Source organism: Pteronotus mesoamericanus, unplaced genomic scaffold (genome assembly GCF_021234165.1).
Source record: "Pteronotus mesoamericanus isolate MK-2021 breed Mesoamerican mustached bat unplaced genomic scaffold, CSHL_Meso_final contig_25, whole genome shotgun sequence".
Classification (NCBI taxonomy): domain Eukaryota; kingdom Metazoa; phylum Chordata; class Mammalia; order Chiroptera; family Mormoopidae; genus Pteronotus; species Pteronotus mesoamericanus.
Window position 1 is genome coordinate 28,012,437 of NW_026555105.1, and position 23,378 is coordinate 28,035,814.

A 23,378-nucleotide genomic window follows, 5' to 3' on the forward strand; every position below is an offset into this window, starting at 1 on the left:
GGACTGACCCCTCATCTCTTAAGTTGCCTGCTTGTCCCTTTTATTCCTCATTGAAGAAGCAAAGCCCGCACTGCACTTTCTTAGGTTCAGCTGAACAGTTGGGTGAGGAAACCCAGGTGTCTGCTTCTCCTCACTCTACCCCAGACAGCCTGCATATCACATTCATTGTCTCACAACCTTCTCAGGTGGATATTTCATTATCGACACTTAACAGGTAAGAAAGCTTGAGGTCAAAAGAAACTATATAGTTTCCTAAGATTCACTCAGCTCATCAAGAAGAACTTGAAGCCAGGGCTACCCCATAACAAAGTCCGTGCTTTTCTTTTTCTTTTTATTGAATTTATGGGGGTAGCACTGGCTGGTAAAAACATACAGGTTCCAGTTGCACAATTCCAAAGCACGTCATCTGTACACTATATTGCAGGGGTGTCCAAACTACGGCCTGTTGGGCCACATGGGGCCCCAGATGGCTATCAATGTGGCCCAGCGCAAAACTGTAAATTTACTTAAAACATTATGAGATTTTTTTTTTATGATTACATGTTGCAGTGTATTTCATGTATGGCCCAAGACAACTCTCCTTCCAGTGTGGCCCAGAGGGGCCAAAAGGTTGGACACCCCTGCCAGTATATTGCGCATTCATCGCCCCAAGTCAAGTCCCTGTCCATCGCCATTTATCCTCCCTATAAACTCCTCCACCTCCATTCACACCCCTCCCCCCAAGTCATCACCACACTCTTGTCCTTGTCCATGAGTTTTTTCTCTCTTTTTCTTTTTTGCTCAATCCCTTCACCTCCATCCAGCCCCCAACAACCACCTCCCAACTGTCAGCCTGCTCTCTAAGTTTTAGCTTTTCCTTTGCTTGATGTCACTTAGGAGACGTTGATTCTGCCAGTGCTGTTATGTATACATATAATTATGTGCATCTATAATGAAGATGATACCAGCTTATCCAGATTACTTACCTCTGTCAATCGTTTCTGAGGTATGAGGAAATAATATATTCTGCATAAAACATTTGTAGACCAGTGAGATAACTAATTAGAAACACTAAGTCTCTTCCAACAAGAGTTGCCTAAATGCAAATAGAGTATAATTCTTTACAACACTGGTACCTGGAGTTAGAAGTCACATTTAATGTCTAGGCTGCCCTCATTAGCCAGGCCTTTAGAGTGTGTTCTTATTGGATTTTAGAGGAACATATATTGACCTGGTGTTTAAAAATCTTCTTAATAACGGAACTTCATTGTAATGGGGTTCTGCCATATCATTTAAAAATAATTTGATGCAACTAAATCAGATCAGGGCTTGACACCTAAAACATTATAGGTGCTTTAAAAGACATACAAAAACACTCTACTAACGAGGATGTTGATTGGCAATCAGAAATCCAAGATGGAACATTACATGCTATCATGGCTATCACCGTAAGTGCTTACAAACAGCTGCAGCATCTCTAACACAGACTATCAATTTCCCTGCTGTGCCCCTGCTTTCCCAACTTAAATATAAACCTGAACAACACTGTCTTAGTGCTTTCTAAGTACATTTCATCGTGGCAGGTCATAAACTTGCTAGGTTCTTCTGTGCAAAACAAATAAGCTACAGGAGCTCTGTCCTTGGAGCCATTAATCAAACAGCTTTTGAGAATGTTCCACCCTTGAGGGTGAGCAGTTGTGACACATTTTTCAGTGAACATACCCTTAAAATAAAAAAAAAAAAAAAAAACCATGGCCTTGGCTGGTATTGGGAAAGATCACCTTGCTTTTTGGCCTAATGAAAGGCCTTCACAGTTTGTTCACTGGTAGCAGTTAACTTGCCTAACCTGTGAGCTCCTGGTTACAGGAATTATTTTTCTCATTTCATTTTGTCTCTTTGGGTGCCAAGCACAGTGTCTGATATATAGCAGGTACTATATCTGTCTATATCTATATCTTTATACCTATATCATCTATCTGTATATCTATCTATCTATCTTACGTGTGTGTTAAAGACTTTAAAGCTGTGTGGGAGGAAATCTACCCATGTAATCTAGAGTGGCCTGAAACTCTTTAGGAAGATGGAAATCTTTGATTCGTTTGAGTCCTCACTAACTATATATTTAGTAAATAACAGTGTATTGAATGCGTTACATGGATCAAGTATTATGGATCAAGATAATGACTAACGTGTTTGTGCAAAACATATGATGAAGCATAGAATGGTCCTACTACCTCTTTTATTACACCTGCTTAACATTTATTGAGCAATGATTAGATGGTGGAATCTCTTCTAAGCAATATCTGTATTAATTCATTTAATCCTCAACACAGTTCTGTTGAAGTAGGTGCCATGATTATCTCCATTGTACAAATGGGAGACTAAGGCACAGAGAAGTAAATTTGCTGAAGATCGCACAGTTACAAATGGTATGGCTGGGATTTGAATCCAGGCAGTCTGACAAAAGAGCACATACTTGTATGTACTGGAGTCTTGGTCAGATGGGAGAAGCAGGGACTCTCAAATGAGGGTCCCCCCCCGGCAACTGAGTTGTGGTTAGAGAAGGCTTCCCGGTGTCAGAGACATCAGTGTTAAGTCATGGATGATGGGTAGGAATTAGACAAGTGAGGAAGGAGGAAGAGGTGGGTGTAAATATGTTCTGTTCAGATGCCACATCATATACAGAATTGGTCATTGTAGTTGGGAAGTGTGTGTGTGTGTTTGTGGTAAATGATAAAAGTATGAGGGGAGAGCCAGGTTATCTAAATCTTTGTTAAGCTGTGTTATTAAATGGCTTTTTGTCTTAGAGATGGTGGTGAGCCATTGAAGGGTTTTAATCAGGTGACATGGTACGACTTGCATGTTTAGAAGTTAGTTGGGCTTCTATGTTGAGAAAAGAGGCAAGAAAGATTAATTAGGAGGCTTTGCAGCAGCCCAGAAAAAGGGCAATGGAGACTGGCAGTTGGGGGGGAGGGAGCAGTTTCGAAGGAGATCCGTGCGGTAGAATCAACAGGACTTTATAATTGATACAATGGACAGGAAAGAGGCGTTAGAGGGAAGAGTAACATTTACAGTATTTTAAAGAATAAGCTGTGAATTTCACAATTCCTGCTTCAGGCCAGCATTTTATTGTTCTCACCATTTATTTCTTTACAGAAAGGGAAGGGCAAGTTCAATGTTACAGGAACAGGTGTACATAGTTTTCTGTGGACTTCTGGCCCACTGGGCTTTCATTTAGAATGCTGTAGCTTCTTTAGCTCATGACACTTGTGGCAGATTCCTTCAGTAAAGCTTTTGTGCATGCAGCCTCTTAAGAAGAGCAGTGCTGATCCCTATATTTGCCATAAGAAAGAGAATGAAATGCAAAAGAAGAAGGAAGAAATTATACTGATATTCTCATGCATAATAGGTGTCATATCAGTAGGTGTTAAGACTGAAAATGTCTTTTAATCTCAATTATATTTGAACCTTCTTCCATTTTTTATTGATTAATTTTAGAGAGTTGGTGGGCGGGGCAGGGGGGAGAGAGAGAGATTGATTTGTTTTTCCACTTATGCATTCATTTGTTGATTCTTGCATGTACCCTGACTGGGGATCAAACCCACAGTCTTGGCCTGTTGGGTCACCCTGGTAACCAGCTGAGCTACCTGGCCTGGTCTCTTGTTCCATTTTTATACACATAAACACATGTTTGAAATTGTGTGTGTGTGTGTGTGTGTGTGTGTGTGCACTTTCATGTGTATGATTGGACACAACAAAATATTTTCCGTCAACCTTGGGTAATTTTTTTATAATGGGAAATTCTAAACATATCATAGTATTCAAGAGGAAAAGAAAACATTTTCTCTGTGAAAACCATGCCTTGTCCTTTTCCTCTAACCTTTGTTTCTGGAATCCCTGGCAACAGAAGTTGTGTTCCCTTTTAGGATTTTTCTCCTGGCTGATAGGTTCAATCTGTGGCTCAAGAAAACAAATAAATGTAGCATTATCTGAGTGTCTTGCTTTTTCTACACAATCCAGGTTTTCAAATGGTAAAACATCTGCCCTATGTAAAATTTTAAACCTCTGTACTAATTCTTTGATCCTTTTCTTTAACCTTTCATCTTTGTAATTTTTGTTTATTCGAGTGTAAGATTCTTTAAAAACCTTTTTCCAGTTAGGAACCAAAAGTGATGGAGGCTCTTTGGGAGTTTGCTGTGGTTTTGACAACCACATGAACAATGATTTATGATATTCCTCATGAAAGAGCATTAGCTGGAGGGGAGGAAGCAGGTGGCATCTTATCAAACAGGACCTTATTCATAAGAGGCCACTAGAATTCAGGTAGAGTGCTAACTGCTTTATAGGCATTAGCTTATGTGACCTTTGCAAGAGGTGAGCAATGACATGATTATTTATTTTACACTGAGGAAAGTAAGGTCGGGAAATTTATCTAGGCATACTTTTCCAGTGCTGGACAAAAAGGGATGGAGATGAATTTGAACTTTGCTGTCCTTACTTCAAAATTTATGCTTTTAACCAAAACACTGTAGTTTAGGGTGCCTATAGGGCTATTTCAGGGGAGAGCACAGAAGGGAGAGAGGGAAGAGGAAGGAGGAAAGGAAAGGATGGGAAAGGCATTACATAGGTAAGCTAGCTGCTCTAACAAAGAGGACCACAGATATATAATGGCTCAAATGTGGTACAAATTTATTTCTTGCTCATCCAACAGTACTGGGCAGGTGAAGTCATGTCCTATCATGGTGGAGCTGCCATGAGTCTTCAGTTACTCAGGCGCCTGCCTGGGCTGATGTCATCTCTAATATGTAGCTTCCATGTTCCCCCTGGGGATGATGTCTACCTAGAAGGGGCAAATTTCGTAAAGGAATGAATGTGTGTGGAAGGATTTTACAGGCCATGTCTACATATGACACACATCTCTACCACTCTCATTTTTTGACCAGTTACACAGCTCTACCTAATACAAAGAAGGCAAGAAAATGTAGCCAGGTCTGGATCCCTGGGAGAAGAGGAGTGCATGGATTTTGCTGATCTGTCAGGAACCAATAGGTCATGGGTCCCTATTAGAATCAAGTCTCCATGTTCATGTTTATATTTTTCATTTTCCCATGCTTTGTGAGATGGAGATCGCTTGTCTCATTTTACAAAGCAAAGAATTGAGAACTATGTATATCCTTTTCTCTAACATTGCCCAAGGTCATGTGGCTATTAAATGGTAGAGCCGAAATCCCAACCTGGCTCTTTCATTCCTACACCCTGCTTTTTCCTCCTGTCATATTGCATACATTATTCCTGCCTCTCGCTTACTGCCACAGTCTAGTTCTTTGATAAGAAGCAATTCAGAAAGCAAGATTCAAATCCCAGTTAACTCTGTGCTACTCAAAACATGGTCCATGGACCAGCAGCGTCAAAGTCGCTGCTTGAGACTTTGCAGGGAGCAGGGAGCTTGTTAGAAATGTTCAGTTTCAGTCACCACCCCAAATCTGTGGAACATGACCTGTCACGGTACCGGTCTCCCGTGGTGATCTGGGTGCCAGGTAGAGCCTCAGAAGCCCTGGACGGGCTCCCGTAAGCCAACTTCTCAACCTGATCCTGTGTGTGACCGTCATCTTTCCTCCATGCATCAGAAGAAATGGATTCCCTCTATGTTTGTGACAGAATATAACTAGTCGAGTAAAAGTTCAGCCTTTATGCCGAGTAAACACATTTAACCTAGAAAGGACTAGTACTTAGCAGTATAATATTGAATGACCGCTGAGCCCAATTTTTTGCAAAGTACAAGCTGTTTCCATAGATATCCAAACAGGCCTGAGCAAAACACAAGAAAAAAGAACTTGGCTGTTTTGGTTTATGGACAATTTGATTTTCTAAAAAGAGTAGTTTTGCTTCTTTTTCCGAGAACATAAGCATACCGATGTCTCAGCCTGTGCAGTTTCTCTGCCACAGATGGTAGTTAGGGCAAAAACAGAATAACGGCACACGCTATCAAGCCATCTGACCCACAATCCCAAATTTCCCACAGTAATTTAATTATTAATGTACCAACTGTTAACCTTGCACTACAGTTACAGAGGGTGAAGGCTGGTTAGATGCTTCACGGTTGATGCGTGTCAGGGAGGGACTTCCTTGTGAAAGTTCCCCGGTGAGTCTCACGATAATCATTTTCTTAGAGCACCATTCACTGCAGAGGAAGAGGGAAGGGGAATAGTTACCAGAGGTGTCCAAGTGCTGTAACAATGGCCTGGCACAGCCTTCTTACGTGGGAGGAGTGGGACCTGACGCCCTCCTCAGCTCAAGGGCCACACAAGCCAGGCACTACTGTTTTGAAACAGTATCATAAAACTCTTTTCCCAGAGTTTTGCTCTCTTGATAGGTTTACTCCACATATGTGATTTTCCTTAAAATAAGGAAATCGGAAACAGTAGCTGTTCTGGCACATGACCTCATGCAGCCACTACAACATACCTATTTCCTTATACTGTTTTTACTCACTAAATCTCACAAGCCCCTCAGCAAATGTTTCCATTTAGTTTTCTTGGAGATTTTGACACTGAGAACAAGAACTTGCTTACAGTCAGAGCAAGCAGAATTCCAGTGGTAGGGACTCTCGCAGCTACAACTCTGTTATCAGCTCACAGTGGGTGGGTGGGTGGCTTGCAAACTGTAAGACTTTTTAGCACATGTCAGTGACCTTCTCCCATAAACTGAAATTGCCCTATAAATTAAGTAAGGTGTTTGCCACTCTTATAGTAATGTATTTCATTACAGTCAAATTGAAAAAGGTTTTGTATTGATATTTCATTGGGAAGATTTCCAGGCAGGATTTGACTTACAAGAATAGCATGAAGGTAGGTGTACATTACTTCTGAGTTTTCAAGTGATTTAACTTAAGAGAAGTACACAAAGAGAATTAAACATACAGAAAATATATTTGTTTATAAAGCTCCAAGATTGCATTTTAGGAAAGTTTCAAGCAAAGATGTTTGCTTACTAATTCATCCATGATTATTCCAACAGGCGCTCTCATAACAATTATAGCTGCCTTTGATTACGTGCTTTACACATGGCTGGGCACTGTGCTCAGCCATCGGCCTGTGCTTATCTAATGTCACCCTAACCAGAACTTACCAGGTAGACATCACTGCCTCCAGCATGCAGCTTGAGAGAACTGTAGAGAGGATCTCACGACTAGCAGATGTGAATCTGCTGGGTTCCAGTGTCCTCTACTGCAGTGACGGCCGTGTGTTTCTGATGATAGTTGACATGTAAGATGAACATTGTTTGTACATATCATGACTGCAAAGGGTCCTCTCACCCATACAATGCCTTATTCACTTCTTTATTGTTTAATAAACCTATATCAAGAACTCGTGTGCTCAGAGGACACTAAAATGAGAAAGATTCACAGGTCCTGCCCTCCTGGAGTTCCCCATCTAGTACTTTAATAAAGTTTTATTGTCTTTTCATTCTTGGTGATTGCATAAGTAATAAAGATATGTTGTATGCTGGACAGCCTTAAGTAAGCAGGATGGCCAATAACTTATGAAACTGTGGGCACCCAAATAGGGGGTGTCACATTGGGCTAGATAATGGTGAAATCTGTAAGGACAGATTATAAAATAAATCTAAAATTACATAACTTATTAATTCATTCCTTTACCTGTATGTTTCATTATTATTTCTTTATCTGTAAGTATTTATTGAATTCTTTCTTTGTGTAAGGTATTGTGCAGGGTGTACAAAGATGAATTCAGATTCCCATGCGTCTAAACTTTCTTTCAGGATTGGACTTGAGCTTGCAGTCGTTACAGTGCCTTGGAAAGGGCCAGTGCCTTGGAGAGATACATTTAAAGTGCTGTGGGATTCAAGGGAAGAGAGAATTGGAGAAAACGTCAAGGGGGAAACGACATTTGAGCAAGATTCCAATGTAGAGATGGGATTGTAAGGCGGGGAAATAGGTGGGACAGAGGGCTCATTTTAGGTAGAATGGTGAAGCAAATACAGGGAAGAGTGACTAACGAGCCATTCAGCTGAACTTTGAAGTGTGAAAGATACTTCAGAGGTATCCATGGTTAACTTAATAAGCAACTTCCTAGGAACTCACCATCGTTTTGATAATCCCTTATGAAAATTGGAGTATTGTTTTTTAATCCAAGTGAGAAATGGTTATTTGAAAATTTAGAAAGTACATAAATTTATAAAAAGAAAAAACTCAGCAGGAACCCTTTATCCAAGGGAAATCCCTGACTAACATTGGAATATCTTCCTGCATTTGTTTCTATGTATCTTTTTAAATAGCTGAAATCACATATGACATTCCACCTTTCCATTTAAGATAATAATACCAGCATTTGCCCATGTTATGAAAAACTCTTTGAAACCATCACATTTAATGGCTTTGTACTGTATCATCAGGTGGCTTTGTAACAGTTGATTTTACCCCACCCTTTTGTTGGAAGTGTAGGGTGTTCCACGTTTGCCACTATAAACAGACTGGCTGCTGGCCAGCTAACCCCTTTTGTATTTGGCAGAGGATGGAGCCAAGACACTTATAATAAGCCGAGAGGGGACTTACCTGTTTGGTTGTTAGGAGCTAAAAGGAACCAAGAGACTCACATACACAAAAATCAGCCCTCTGACTAGAAGAAGGGGCTGTGGAGTTTCTGGGGTAAAGATTAATTTGTTGTTTAGGTCATGTCCCCTGAGAAGTTTGATCTGAGTGTGCTACGGACCTTCTGGCCCCCCCAAGGGAGATTCATTGACTTTCAGGCTCAGAACCATTTGGTTACTCCTCCCATTTCCCAGCGCAGTTTGGATGGTTAGTAAAGGACCAGAATCTTGGCTATTCACACTGGATTTCCAAGCTGGGAAGAGGAGGCAGGAAGACCTATCAAAGGGCAAGTATGTTCCGCTCCCTTCTTTGACCTGAAACATGGAACAGGCAGGTAAGATGGGAGGGGCAGGAGGTGGGAATCTATCCTAATTTCAGCAGCTTTCTCATATCCTGTTAGTTGTAGTTGGCAACTAGAAAAGTATTCTCCTTAGAAAGAAAAATAACACGAAAACTTACACCTGTCTTGCTTGGATTTTTAGTGTTACCAAATACTCGTATTTATGACTTGTTTCTTATATACTGTGAGCCCAGTCCGTTCTTCATTGGCTCTTCCTATCTTTGGCCCCATCTTTCTTTAATGAAATTTCACTCTAAGAGGAGATAATTGAATTGGAGAGAGAGACACAGGTCCTCACCAGGCAGATTGCAGTAAATTCAGCTATTAAATCCATTGTAACTCCCCGCAGACAGCAGTATATCAGACGTGGGGTTCCGTGTACTGAATACGTGTTCATTGTAACAGCACTTGGGAGCCTCCTTGTGTGACGGTTCAGCAAAGGAGGGAGACAGGAAGGGGACTGTTAGCTCAGGGCAGAGAAGCATCTGCTCTGTGGGGAGGAGAGGAGGGAGAGGCATGCCAATTTTGCTTAATAGATGCTGTTTTGAAAGTTTCTCTAGAAATAATTTCTCATATAAATGAGTCAAACTTTCTTAGGAATTTCACCTTTTAAAAGCACCATTCTGTTAATCTTTTTTTTAGAAAAAAAAAAACAAGTTAAAGTGGGCTAATTCTGAGATGGGTCTGTCTTCAGTCATATATTGGCTCCATCATTGAATAGCTTTGTGACTTTGAGCAAATGATTTAATTGCCTGAGGCCTTCATTTTTTTTTTATCTGCAAAACAGAAACAATGAAAGCACCTATGACCCAGAGTATTTATACAGATTAGAGGTGAGAAAACATTTTAGAAAATGGCTAGTATACAGTCCTGCTATAAAATGCTATTATAAAATCCAGATGCCCTTTATGATCCTTATTTATTACATAATCTTTGCCTTATTCCTCAGAACAGGATAGGAGCCATAAATAACAATTTGGGAGAAGGCAAAGCCTGACCTCAAAGGGGATATGGAATAAAGTATAGACACACAAATTTGTCATCACATGGCATAATCATCAAGTCATTTCTGTTGTCATCCTATTATTCAGGTCTTCGTCAAAGTTTCCCTAATGACCTCTTAAAATACTCATTTCTGCTAGGCACAGGGCTCAGAGAAGTAGGTGAGGGAGATCCTAAGACAAATAAGAAACAAACCTTTCTATGTCAAGTTGCTCACAGAAAAATGTACAAATTTGTATTTATGATAATTAGCATCATCCAGAAACTTGATATTACAGTTTTAAGAGCTTGCTTTAAATAGTCACAGGTAGCTGACTTAAATTTTATTATACTATATTCATACTATGGATTTCTTTGCTAGTTTCTTATTTCTCCTTTATTATTTTTTATTTTCTGGATTCCCTATGTGCTTCCCTGGATCTCCTTAATCCTCTTTAATAGCATCATTTATATACCATAATCAGAATGCCCGTGCACTCACCCGAGCCATCTAGAAAACTCTCATCCCATTCATCCTTACTTTAGCAGGTGTACCAATTAGTTTTTTCTGTGTAACAAACCACCCCTAAAAAATTAGGTGTTATATCTCAGAATTCTGTCTGCTGGTTGGGTAGTTTTACTTGCCTGGCTTGGCGAGGACTAGATGGTCTAGAATGGCCTAGATGGCAACATATTTGGGACCTTGGCCAGGAGGCTGGGAGAGCTTCTCTCCATGTGGTGTGTCGCCTTCCAGCAGGCTTCCTGAGCCTTTTAAACATGGTCGTTTCAGGGTTCCAAAGAGAAACAAAGACAGAAAGTCCAGTGTTTGAGTGTTTTTCCTGCATCTGATTGGCATCAAAGCAGTCACATGCCCAAACCCATATCCAAGATCCATGTGGAGAAATAGTCTCTTCATCTTGATGGAGAAGCTGAAGGGTCACATTGTAAAGGGGCATGATATAGGGAGGGGAAGGCTTTGTGGCCATTTTTGCAAATGGTCTGAAGTGCCTGGAGAAAGAGTCACATATGTTTTAGCCTAGAAGGGCCCCACCTCCTTTTTAGTCACAGCTCATTGGCTAGAACTAGTCATATGGACTCCACAAAGGATGGACAAAAAAGAAGGTAAAAAGTAAAGCCTTTCTTGCATTAGCTGTTGCATTTGTCTCAAATAACAGAATTATAACTCTCTTACTTGCTTTTTAAGAAAATCCATTTGGGCCTTTGAGAGTTGGTGTTATTCAAAGACACCATGAATTTGCATCTTCAGCCTTTCAGTAATCATAGGTTGGTCATCTAATGTAATAGATAGGGGTATGAGGGGGGAGGGGGGATTGTATGAAGTCGTTTACATTTTCTGAAGCAAATGGTGGCTTGACTGCTGTCTGCTGATCACATTCAAACTTCCAGCCTCTCAGACATTACACGACCCATTTCCTAATCCTGGGATCCCCTTTACCCATGTTACTGAATAAGAATCCTTAACCTTTACGGCCCACCTCAAAAATTCTCTCCAGGAAGCCGAACAAGCCTTTGTATGAGCACATTCGTTTATTTCCAAGATAATTTGGTTATAGCTGAGTTGCTGGTTCTGAGTGACTAATATTGGGCTGTTAAGTGCATTGTTCAGTCAAAGGAAAAATTGAATTACCATTTTTGCTTGCTGTCGCCCTCAGTAAATAAAGCCTGTTCCTTGCCCTCCCTTGCATAATGTAGTCTTCCTAGTTTAGAATTCATAGGCCATCTAGAGGTTAGCCAAGGTCAGAATGTTCTGCAGCTGCTAATACCATCAGTGTCTATCTACTGTGAAATAGAACAACTCCTTAAATGTGTAGGGAGCTGCTGTGTTCCAAGAACATGTCATCTTTGACCGTGAGAGCCTCCTTCAAAGAGATTATAGGCATGTCTTTTTTTGGATGGGGAAACTCCTTGAAATATAATTTGTGGGATTCTCTTTGCTTTTATAGTAAATGGTTGAAGTTGGTCCTTCCCACTCTGAGTGTACTTTTGTCCACCAGACTGTGTCCATGTTTCTTATAGAATCATGAGGTATCCTGTGTGGATAGATACGTATATTCATAGGTGTTTGAAATTAGACTAAAGTTTAGTGTTGGTGTTTTTTCCCATTTACTATACAGTTTGGTGATGTAGATGCCTCCAGTTGTGCTCATCAGTAGTCAGGTAGGCTAAAAATATAACACCTTTGGGGTGTGCTGCCATGTATAAACCTTCACACTTTGTAAAGTTTTACTAAAGAAGTGAGTCCTTATTTAGCAGATGAGGAGATTGTTATGGCTATGGTGGAAGAGACTGGTTTGTTTGGGAGGCAGCAGTGAGGGGAAACTCCTTAACTTCGGGTTTTGCATTCTTAGCATCCGTTTCTGAGGCTTAGAGCCGATGTTCATTGCCTGAGAATAGTTGCGAAGCAGCATTTTATTGCATGAGGCCCAGGGGAAATGCCAGTTCTGCAGCCTGTCACTTAAGCTTTGGAAAGTAATATACAACTTTGCAGAGAACTCAGAATGTATCTTGAGGTACTACAGCTAGGTTGAAACACAACCATGAAATTCAGTGGGAGTTAAAGTTTTTAAGACCATGCAATGGAGATCATCAAGAGTCATAAAATCATGGAAAGAGAATTCTAATCAATTATTAAAATATGCAGAGAACTGAATTAGGGAAAGAGGGCTCAAGGTCTAGTAGGATGGAATTTTCCCGAGCCATCAGCATGTGGATATAGACTTTATGTCTTCTGGGATCTGTGTGGTCATACCACTAGGAAGGTTTCCATGACATCTTCCTGGACACTGGGTTTCACTCTCCTGCTGGGGCTCTAGTCTAGGAGTCAAAGAATGACTCTACCGGGGTCTGATGAGATTAGATTGTGGGTGCTCTGTAAACTTTAGGTAGTGTTTTCCATTTACCAGGAAGCATTATAATTTTCCAACATGTTTGTTATCAATGGATTTTTTTTTAACCCATGGTAGGCATCTCATACATTGCCCAATAACAGTTTTCTGCTACCTGATCTCATCAGATAAACTTTACACCTTTCCTGTAATATATGAATTAGAACACTTAAGATAGCTAACTCGGCGGTCTCAGGTATAGACACACCATGCATTTCTCTGTTTAATCAGCACTCAGTGCATAGTTGAAGGAATTAGGAGACGGAAGGGATTGTGAATATAACTAAAGTTATTATTGGCACTTGAATTTGTCTTAAAAATATCAATTTACTTCCATAAATACCACACAGATCTTAACCATGTTTCTGTCTGATTCCTTTGTGAAATGAAAGTGCCAACAGAAGGAACCGCTTTGATAAGCAGCCTCACAATTTTAAAGTACACTTAAAGTTAATCTCTAAGAACTAATATGCAATGATTCCATTTTCCTGATTGTATTTTTATGAGCCACAGTTTTATATCCCGCTGCTTATCTGATTTGAAAACGGTTGTAATGTTTGAAGAAAGTTAATATTGAGTCTTGCCAAAACCTTAATAAACTTAGTCTTGAACTAATATTTCAGGCTTGTGTGGGATTTCTGTATGCTAAGATAGATTTTAATATTATAGAAATGCAATGGTGACCTTTCCATAAAACCTTAATAAAATTACTTTGTGATATAAATTGCAGAAGTGATGGGAACTTTCCTGAATGAGAGAATGGGTGATTTCTCTGCATTTCATAGTTTTATCTTATCTCTCATTTCTTTAGATCTATGGTGTTTTTCTTTCCTTAAGCCAAACAAAAGTAATTTCCATAACTTAAACTATAACTTAAAGACCAAGCACAGAATTTTCAAAGACATGTTTTGCCTTTGCACAGTGTCATTTGACTGCTGAGGTGCCTGTTGTCTTGACAATTCCAATAATCTCCATGCTGTTAAAAGAAGTTAAGATAGAAAATTTCATCTGTACGTTTCAAGTATATAAGATTAAAATACCATTTTTAATGTATTAAAAAGCAGCGTACAATGGTTTATGACAGGTGTTGAATAAAGATACCGTATCCAGTTTATAAAATTAAATTGATGAATTTTTGGCAAATAAACAACAGCTTCTCAAAATAAAAGTGTTGGCTGGTATCCTGATATTGAAATTCTTTGTTTCCCAGAGGCTGTCATATAGATGGCCAAAAATGACCAAACTCTGAAGCCCATAGCCTTAACTTCATAATTTTTTCCATCAGTTCTAATTTAGGGTAGAAAAAAGTCTTAAGTGTAGTCAGTGTGAATCATTATTTTCTAAATTGCTTTTTGTGGTCTCCTTGATGGCTCATCTCTTTCCAGTACACGAATCAAAGACAAGATGAAGTCTGTTTAAGGAGTAGGTAGCTGTGCTTTTTATTAGCTCCAAGACTATTTGCCAATGCAAAATCAAGTAGGCATTTCCCAAGCAATCGATCACTCTGCATCTAACTGTTTACCACTTGAATTTTAATCAATAGTCTTATATAGAATAAATATCAAAATGCATGTCACTTCACACTTGAAGTTGAGAGAGTGTTCAGTTTCTTTGGGTCAGAAGAATTTGGAAAGAGGCTGTTAGATCCTCCCTAGGGATGGACTAACCCAACTTTATTTTCTGCAAAGAAATTAACGGAGCATTTAATATACTGTCTCACCCAGAGCAACAGGCCCTTTATAACTCTAAGAACAGAGGAACATCTAAATCCTTAAATGACTGGTAGCATCTTCTCTGAAATTTAAAAATTATAATTTTCATTGTAAAATAAGTTATCGTTTTCCTGGTGTCAATTCAAAAGCTGCACTCCTGAGACCCCTAATCCTTCTCACATAGTTTTTGCTCTGACCGAACACAGGATGTCTGTATTGCTTCTTTTTCCCTGGAAGTGATTTTTGTTACGTGCCACGAGTGAGAAGGGGGCGGGGATGGGTGTTGGACAGGCAGTTCAAGCATATGGTTGAGCCACACAGCTCCACCAATAGGGTTGTCAACTCTGCCCAGCTCATCGGCTCCTGGCCTCTGTTCCCGCTCAGTAATAAGAACTGGGAGTATCTCTGAAATCCCTGGAAACTTGTTTTATCAACTATTGCTTAAATTGTTTTACTTCCTTCACCAGCTTTCTGTTTTGTAAATATGCTTCTTAAAATTGTGTCACAGAGGTATAAAAAATATTCTAAAGCAATGACAGGACCTAAACTAGTTTGCTGAGATGGTGAAATCCCTTGATAGATATTCTCCCCGAGACTGCATTAAATTGTTTAGTTTGTTAAGTTGTTTAAGGTTTAAACAGCCACCCCTTCACCATTAGCTCACTATGGTTAGTGTTCACCAGAAGTTCGGATGTTTTTAATATAAAAAAACAGGTTGTTGTTGTTTTTATCCTGTAGTATGTTGTTGTTGTTTTTAAACCTCCATGAAAATCTTGTATTGACCACTTTTACATGATTCTTGATCATTTGACCCATTCTTCCATGCAGTTGTTTTGTATCGGTGAGCTCAGCTCAGGATGTGTTTGGATATCTGAAGTGCTGGACGGGGTAGCAGTGGAGGCGAGGAGTGCAGTTCCAGAGAGGAGAGAAGAATGGTGATCCCACAGGGTTGTCACACAAGGAAGACTGCTGACAGCAAAAAGGATGGAGGACAAAAGGGGAGAAACAGGCACAGTTGGAAAGAGGATCAATGGAGTATAGGGTAAAGGTGGGAGTTAAATTCTAGAAAGGTTAAAAAAGATCAGAAGTAAAAGGACACTGAGTTTGAAGACTAAAAAGCCCAGCTACTCAAAAATTCATTTTGAACAGAATATTTGAAGTACATTCCATATTTTGAGACATTTACAGTGAGCCAATAGTTAGGAAGTGGTGATATTGAGCAAAGCTTATTTTTATTATTTAAAGAAAATTGGCCATGGGAGGGTATGACATAGGTTACCAAATCTATTTTAATTAGAAGCCTTTCTCTCTTTAAAACTTCATGAGATGTTTTGTTCACAAACCCAATTTATCATTCATGTAATGATAATAATTCAATCCTATTTTTTCCCCATTTTACCTTGGAGGTTGGTTTCAATTAGGGCAGAATAAAAATAAATAAATATATATATATATAAATAAAATGGCTTACACACACTTATAATTTCATCAGAGTTAAATAGAGGCAGCAACATTAATGTTGTCGAAACTCCCACCGCAGATATCCCAAAATACCGTAATAGGCCGACTAATGTCATGGACCAAGTGGCTACATCCCAATGTTTTGATAAAATTAAGTTTCCTCTGACATTTAAAATACTGAAGAAAAAAAGCTAAGAATTAAAGCCACAATGATCTTTTTAATCTGAAGTTTTTTTAGGATAGCATTAAAACTATAAAGAAACCTTGAATTCATTTTTCTTTTGGATAATATCAACCGTTCCCCGATTTCAAAGCTGAGGTAACAAAGCTCTCTGTCCTCGAGTGAGTTTGAAGTAGGGAATTGGATAGTGATAGTAACATAGGCGCCTCCTTTCTGGAAGCAATGTTTAGTTTTGATTTAACTACCTCTTATTAAAGCATCTTAAATACAATCCTAGGAAGAGTCAATTTGCCTTCATCTTGGTTAGAAGCCTATCTTCAAAGTGTTTAGCTGAACTTGAGGAACTTTCATTGTAGGAACCAGGGTCAGACAGTGAGAGTTTAAAAGTCAAAAGGTTTAAATTCTAATTCTACCATAATTTGAGCAAGCCGGCTTTTCCCACTTGGCAGCTGGGGCATGATTTCTAACTTAAAGAGCGTATGTGACAATACTTGGTCAAATGTAAGCCATTGCATCGATGTTCAGTGCTTTCTCTTGTGAGAGCTGTGGGAAGTTGGGTGGGTCAGCGGTAAATAGCCCCAACCTCTCCATTTATTGCTGAGTGGCACCAGGAGCCACTTTTATTTTTTGTTCCTTCAGGAAGCCCCTCTTCTCTCGCCTGATGAGAATGTTGCCCTCCTAGCCTCCAGGTCAGGCTATTGACTTCTCTCTAGTGTCTTTGAAACTTGCCTGCAATTTTGAGCATTTCAGAAAGGGTCAAACTTTACCCTTTAAGAAACAAACTAATTGATTGCAGATGCAAGGACCAAAGCAATGTTCAGTAACTCTGCTTATTAGTGTCAACACATGAGGGAACTAAAGGCTTGACTAACAAAGGGGCAGAGAATTTAGTTAAAGAAGCTCCGTTTTGCTCTCTTTTTTCCCACCCTGTTGATCTGGCTTGAATTAAAATTTAGAGACATTTGCTAAAATAAAATACAACTGGAACTCTTGGGAATCATTTCACATCCGACCTCTCTGACCCCTGATATCCTTCCCATTGCCTCTGGGCCTTGTTAGAGTGAGGGATGTTTTTCAGTGTCTATAAAAGCAATGAAAGCAAACACATTGAAAAATAATCCAGTAAAAGCACACATTGTATGAAAGGAACAATTATTTGAAGGTTGTTGACCTTACCCGAATTGGGCAAGTGTTTGGCATCTTGAAAGTCTGCTTTGATACTGAAGAGCTGTCCTAGAAATGTCACCGAGTCATTACCCTGTCATTTGCTCTTCAGTGCACAATAGTACTGCATTGTTTTTAATCTTACTTGGAGCCATCTGAATGTGGTTTTCATTTTAGGAAGTAAAACATATTTCGGGAAGGATATATATAGTTTTTAAATAACATCTATGTTTATTTGGAGCCCAAATACTGTTTAATCAAACTGATCGGAGCTAGAAGGGATTAGAAAAATGACTGTTTGGTCCTCCAATTTTTACAGACAAGGAAACTAAGCCTCCAAGAGCTTAAGGGGCTTCCTGAAGGTCATACAAGTAGTTGGGACAAAGCTGGGGCTGGAATCCAGGTCATCCATCTCTGATTGCCCTGCTGTTTCCATTCCAGCGGGCTGAATAGGTCATATTAATTTAATATTAATTGTGGAACAGATGTTATATATAATTAAAGTCAGACCCATTTTTTAAGGTGTGGCCAAATTACTTATAGAACCGTAAAATTTGGATCATTCTAATACTCTTTTCTAGTGTCACATTAGAAGACCTATTTCAGATTGTATGAACATTGGTTATACATTATAAATGGTTATTTCTTAGGAGAATGACAGGGAAGCAGACGAAATGTTCCATCTCCTGCTGGTCTGCCTGACAGAGCCAACGACAGCACATATTCTAATAGGTACACCTAGTTTTTATGTGCAGTCACACTTACATAAACCAGTGCACACAGGAAGTTTTCTGCCTCATTAAAAATAATGGTTAATTATATGATGCCACACCTGGAAAAAATAAAACAAAAAACCTGGCAAGATAACAATTTTTTTATAAATGAATTGAGGTGAAGGATTTTGCTTCTTTTTCTTTTCAGAATAATTAGATTTTTTTGCATTAAAAAAACAAAAGAAACGGAGATTTTTAAAAAGAATTTGCATGAACACACAATACAATATACAGATGATGTATTATAGAAATGTATACTTGAAACCTATATAATTTTAATAACCAATGTAACCCCAATAAATTCAATAAAAATATATTTTAAAAACCAACACACACAAAAGAATTTGCATGAGTAGGAAAAAAATCAACCTTATAAAACCTTAAATTTCATGTAATTTTTTTCTCAATATATTAGTTCCATTTCTATCCTTCCTTTAAACTTTTGAAGAGTGGAGGTGAAACATTTCTAATATATAAGTGAGGAGGTCATTGAATTTGTGTGAGATTTGAAGTTTATTTAAGCTACATCTCTTTGACCACAAGCTATTTTCAAGTCATGTGGTACTCTCGTGTGTATGAACATATAAAAGCTGTTCACTCTGGGTACCTTTTAGCTCAAAACGTAAGGAAAAATATTGTATTTTCTCCTTTTCGTGGTCGGGACTCAGTTCCAGCATCCATGGTCTTACACTTTATCCTCATCTTGTGACTCCTGTATAATAATAGCAAAGACCTGTTTATAAAATTGCTCAGAGACTGTTTAAATATCAGGAATCTTGATTAAATTTAAGAGCCCATTGTCTGTGTATGTTTATTTTAATAAGAAAGTAGTTTTTAAAAGAAAGAATTCTTCAAGCCCTTGAGTTTGTGCCTGCTCCTAGGCCAAAGCAGTTTCCCTGTTTTTGTAGTCACATCCTGCAGTCCTCAGTCTATTCCATACATATGCCTGAGGCAATGTTCAGATAGATTATTCAAACAAAGATAAAATAAAAATCTTTCCTTGGATATATTCAGATAATTAAGATAAAATCGGGCTTCTAAAGATAGCATTCTCTCTTGGTACGTATGATTCGTGTTGGTAATATTTTGCCTAATAATTATGGGAGAGCTAGTCCAAGGGCAAAGGAAAGGCAAGGTATGAAAGACTGGGCATAGAAAAGAGGAGGACCTTATGAACAGCCCAGGGAGTCTCCTCTAAAGAGACCATCTCTGTGGATAAGAAAACCATACACCCTATAAGGACATGTCCAGGGTGTGGCTCCACCTTAGCACCCAGGTGCCAATCTGAGTAGATCTGAAGGAGAATCAGTGGTCAGAGGTTTGAACTAAGGGCTGAACATAGCAGAGGGCGGTGGGATGTACAGCCAGGAAGTAACTCATAGGCCCCACGAGGCTGCAGAACCCAGTGAAGAGTGGAGACTTGTTTTACAGGCTGGGTTCCATCCTGGCACCAGGGGGCAGCAGGGGATGAGCTGGAAACACGAGACTGGGAACAGTATTTCAAAATCCTGGAGGGGAGAGAGGGTACACAAAAAAGTGGTACACACATGTGCATTTGGGTTCCTGGAGATGAGTTTATTGTCCTCTGCCTTGGCTGCTTTTAGGCTTGGTTGAGAGCTCCTCCATAGAATAAGATATTCATTCATTCTATCACTCATTCATTGTTTACTGGGTGCCCACTGCATGGTGAACACTATGGTAAGCAACAAGGTTGGTTTCCCAGTATCCCCGCCTGTAGATACAGATAAGCAACTGTATACAATGTAGCATGGTGCGTTGTACACAAGGGAGTACAGGGTGCTGGAGTGGAAATACAGGACTGGTACCTACCCATTTGCTTAACTCTTGCCGATACCCACAGGAAAACCAGAACTGACCAAGTTTCGGAGAGAGGTTTAGGAGTGAGAAGGAAAGAGAAATATGCAAAATATTCTATCTTATTTAGGGCAATGATTCAAGTCTGACAAATCCAGAGAGAGGAATGTAAATGGAACGGATGCTTTTTGAGCATCTTTTGAGATGCTGCTGCTTTTCAGTGTAGCCAAGGAAATGTTTCTTATAGAACCCTCATCTTTTAATGTGATCTTTTTCATTGTCTCTTTTGTAAGTGGTGGTTCCTGCAAGACTAAGTTTGTTGGCTGAATCTTTATTTACCCAGTCTTTTCTTTCTGAGTTCTCAGGAGAAATATTAGCATCCATAACTTACAGTCATCAGGGAGCATAAAGATTTGGTTCAAGAAAAGGAAGTGCTTAAAGTTTCTTGTTAGGTGACTGCAATGTCTACATTGTAAATTAAATAGACGTGTTGACTGAGTTTTCGGTTATGTCACCGTTTATTTGTTTTCTTCATCACCTATAACCCTTAACTGGTTTTTCAGATTTAACCCTTAAGGATAAGGCTTGAGAGAAATGGTTGAGGAATTACCCATTTAGTTCAGTACTCTCTGTCTGGGTTGGAAACCAACTACCAGGGGCCAGAGTCTCCATTTCCTCAATTTTCCATTGCCTTCCTGAGAGAAGTGTTAATTCTAGACAAATGGCAAGTCTTTATTACTTACATGAGCTTTAATCCCAAATTCCCATCAAGTCTCTTTCCCTGGTGAGCTAGCCTAGGCTAAAATTAAAAATCAAAAGACCCTTTTTCCTTCTTCTTCTTCCTCTTTTTTTTTTTTGTCTTTTTCCTTTTGATGAAGATTTAATCCAAAGCACTTTTTTTCACACTTCAGCTGACATTAGAATCACCTGGACAGCAGGATACACCATAGATCCTTGGGCTCTGCCCCAGGTTTTCTGATTTAAAGGTCTGAGTGGGGCCTGAGATTGTGCATTTCTGATGTTTCCTGGATGATGTTTGCTGTCACTTTGAGAACCATTGATCTCAGGCAAGCCCATGGGGCCTAAATATTCCCTGGCCTTTTTTCCTGTGCTCCTGGTTTGAGCCCCTATCTTGGCTTTTACCATCAATAGCTCAAAGGATGTTTCAGATAGAAAGTAAGGCTGAGGTCAGACCAAGCCCCCATTCTCCTAGTTCCCACCTTGGAACCCCTGGGTCTCTAGAGACAAAGCCCCAGACTTCTATCTAGCTGCACAATTAACACCGTGAAACAAAGTCCAAGTAAGACAGTTATTTGTGTAATCTATGACTGACCTCCACCTAAAACACTATGTAATCTGTCTTGTTGCCATTTTGTTTTCTATTTCCCCAGACCTTACCAGAACCCTTATTGTGGGAGTGAGAAGAATTGAACTCTCTTGAACCTTATCGTATAGGGATAACACCTACTGCTCTAGGAGAAGTTGGTTCTGTGCATGGTAAACTGTGCACAATCCCCAATACTCTCTTAGTTCTGGTCTTGAAAACAGTGACAAATTCTACTTTTGACAAAAAGAAAAAAATCCACTCCTTTGTTTATAAGTATCCCAGGTTTGCCTATTTGTCTTATTTCTCAGTAGGGTTGTATTTCTCAGGGCTGCTGAAGTTAACTCTGTTTATCTTAAATACTGAGTAGTAATAAAATACCTTCTGTTTGCTGTGCCCCTTAGTCAGTGAAATCACAAGTGCTCTACTTCAGAGGCATAAACAAATCAGATGACTTTACTTTGCAGAATTTTTATACTATGTAAAAAAACCACTGAAACAGTTTTGTTACTACATGAAGTCAGAGAAAAAACCAATTAAATTATATATTTCTTTCTCCAGGTTTCTACCACACACTATATATTCTTATGTTCTAAAGGTTGACTCATCTTGCTTTCTATCAAACAAAAATTTCTTTTTAGCAGTCATGTCTAATTCACTACTCTAAAACTCATTAATATGCAAATGTATCTTCTGTTTATGAAAGATCAAAATACTGTTAAGCCAGGGACTTACTAAACATTTAGGAATAAGGCACCTTGGAAGACCTCATACGCAGGGAGACGGGCCCTGCCGCTCTCCGCCTTGGTCCCCCAGGACGGCTTCCCAAACCCAGGCCCTGCCTGCACCCTTCAGAGTGACTTAACAACCAAGGAAGAGGTGAAAGCAAGGCATAGTCAGGTCAGAACACTCCAGTCATAGACAACTACTTCTAATGCAATTTCAGCCATTTAACATGCTCAGGAGGATGTTGGAGCGTTCGCAGATAAATGCAGATGTCATTTCCAAGGCAAATACTGCAGACAAACAACCAATCCAATCTTTTGAACCAAATGAGTTCCTTTCTTGGGAAACTTTATACTCCATTGGATTCTAATTTCTTTGAAAATTGGTCATTAGGACTGAAGTCTATGTGAACAGTTATTCGCTATAGTCAAATTAAACTGATCCTGAATATCCCACATAACCAAGCATCTTTTACATGTTTTGTAAAATTCTGATATCATGAAAACTGCAAGTGATCATAAATATCACCTAATAAATTTATAAAGGCAATTAATTTTAATATTTTCACTCATCTATTTTGTAATTTGTTTTAGTTTTAAGAAAGTTACATTTGCCTCCTAATTATGATGACTGTTAAGATGGAGAGAGGGACAAACTTCAGATATTTGGTGTTTTCTTTTATTCCTGTTCAGTTTGTGTTTTATAAAAACTCCAGAAAATTATTTTAAATCAGGAGGTGCTTTATTGATAAATAAATGTACTTATTGTGTACATAGGATAAATTTAATAATTTGTCATTGCAAAGGTCTTAGGCTTTTTGTAATTCAAAACTCATAATAAGACTGAATCCAGTGCCATCAAAATCTGTTCTGTTTTCAAATGTAAGGATAGAAGAGGTTTCAGAGCTCATACCAAAGTTTTAGTAAGTGTTATTAAGTAACTGCTTCCTAAGAATTAGTCATAACTGGTATAGGTGAAGGCTCCCAGTGTAGTTAAGATTTTAAGTCTTGAAAGGAAAAGGAGAACATTTTAGAGCTTTATCGGTCTCTTCCTGTTGTTTGTTCTTGCCAGGAATTGTGTTGGAAAACATGCACAGTATTTAAAAATTGATTTATGTCAAGAAAAATAAAATAATATTTTTAATATCTTCTCTTTAGAGAACATTTTTCTTGAACATAAAAATTAAAATCACTATGAATGTTTTAAAATACAGAAAGTAATAAAGAAGATAAAAATCACCTAAAATTCTGTTACTGGGATGTAACTACTGCTTATATTTTGTATATGTTTTGTCCTGTTAAAAAATGTGTGTGTCCCTCCTGACTGGCATGGCTCAGTTGGTTGAGTGTTGTCCTGCAAAGCGAAAGGCGCCAGTGATTCCTGTCAGAGCACCTGCCTGGGTTGC

At 39.0% G+C, this 23,378-nt stretch overlaps 1 protein-coding gene and 1 long non-coding RNA gene across 6 annotated transcripts in view; one reads left to right on the forward strand and one right to left on the reverse strand.

The window, feature by feature from the left end:
- The window catches only part of PLCB4 (phospholipase C beta 4), a 392,492-nt gene that overhangs the window by 202,119 nt on the left and 166,995 nt on the right, over window positions 1–23,378 (forward strand). Inside the window, exon 1 of one of the 5 annotated variants that reach the window (XM_054574042.1) lies at window positions 8,757–8,876. The exons of 3 other annotated variants lie outside the window; for them this stretch is intronic. The gene's annotated coding sequence lies outside the window, so the exon portion shown is untranslated. Of the gene's footprint in view, window positions 1–8,756; window positions 8,925–23,378 lie in introns of those variants that run through there. One more of the 5 variants, XM_054574038.1, reaches the window with a different exon arrangement.
- Window positions 4,601–9,307, reverse strand: LOC129070858 (uncharacterized). Its single transcript, XR_008529155.1, has 5 exons — window positions 9,229–9,307; window positions 7,640–7,834; window positions 7,108–7,227; window positions 6,022–6,160; window positions 4,601–4,819 (listed from the first exon to the last, which is right to left on the reverse strand). It is a non-coding gene; the product is annotated as an uncharacterized LOC129070858 (long non-coding RNA).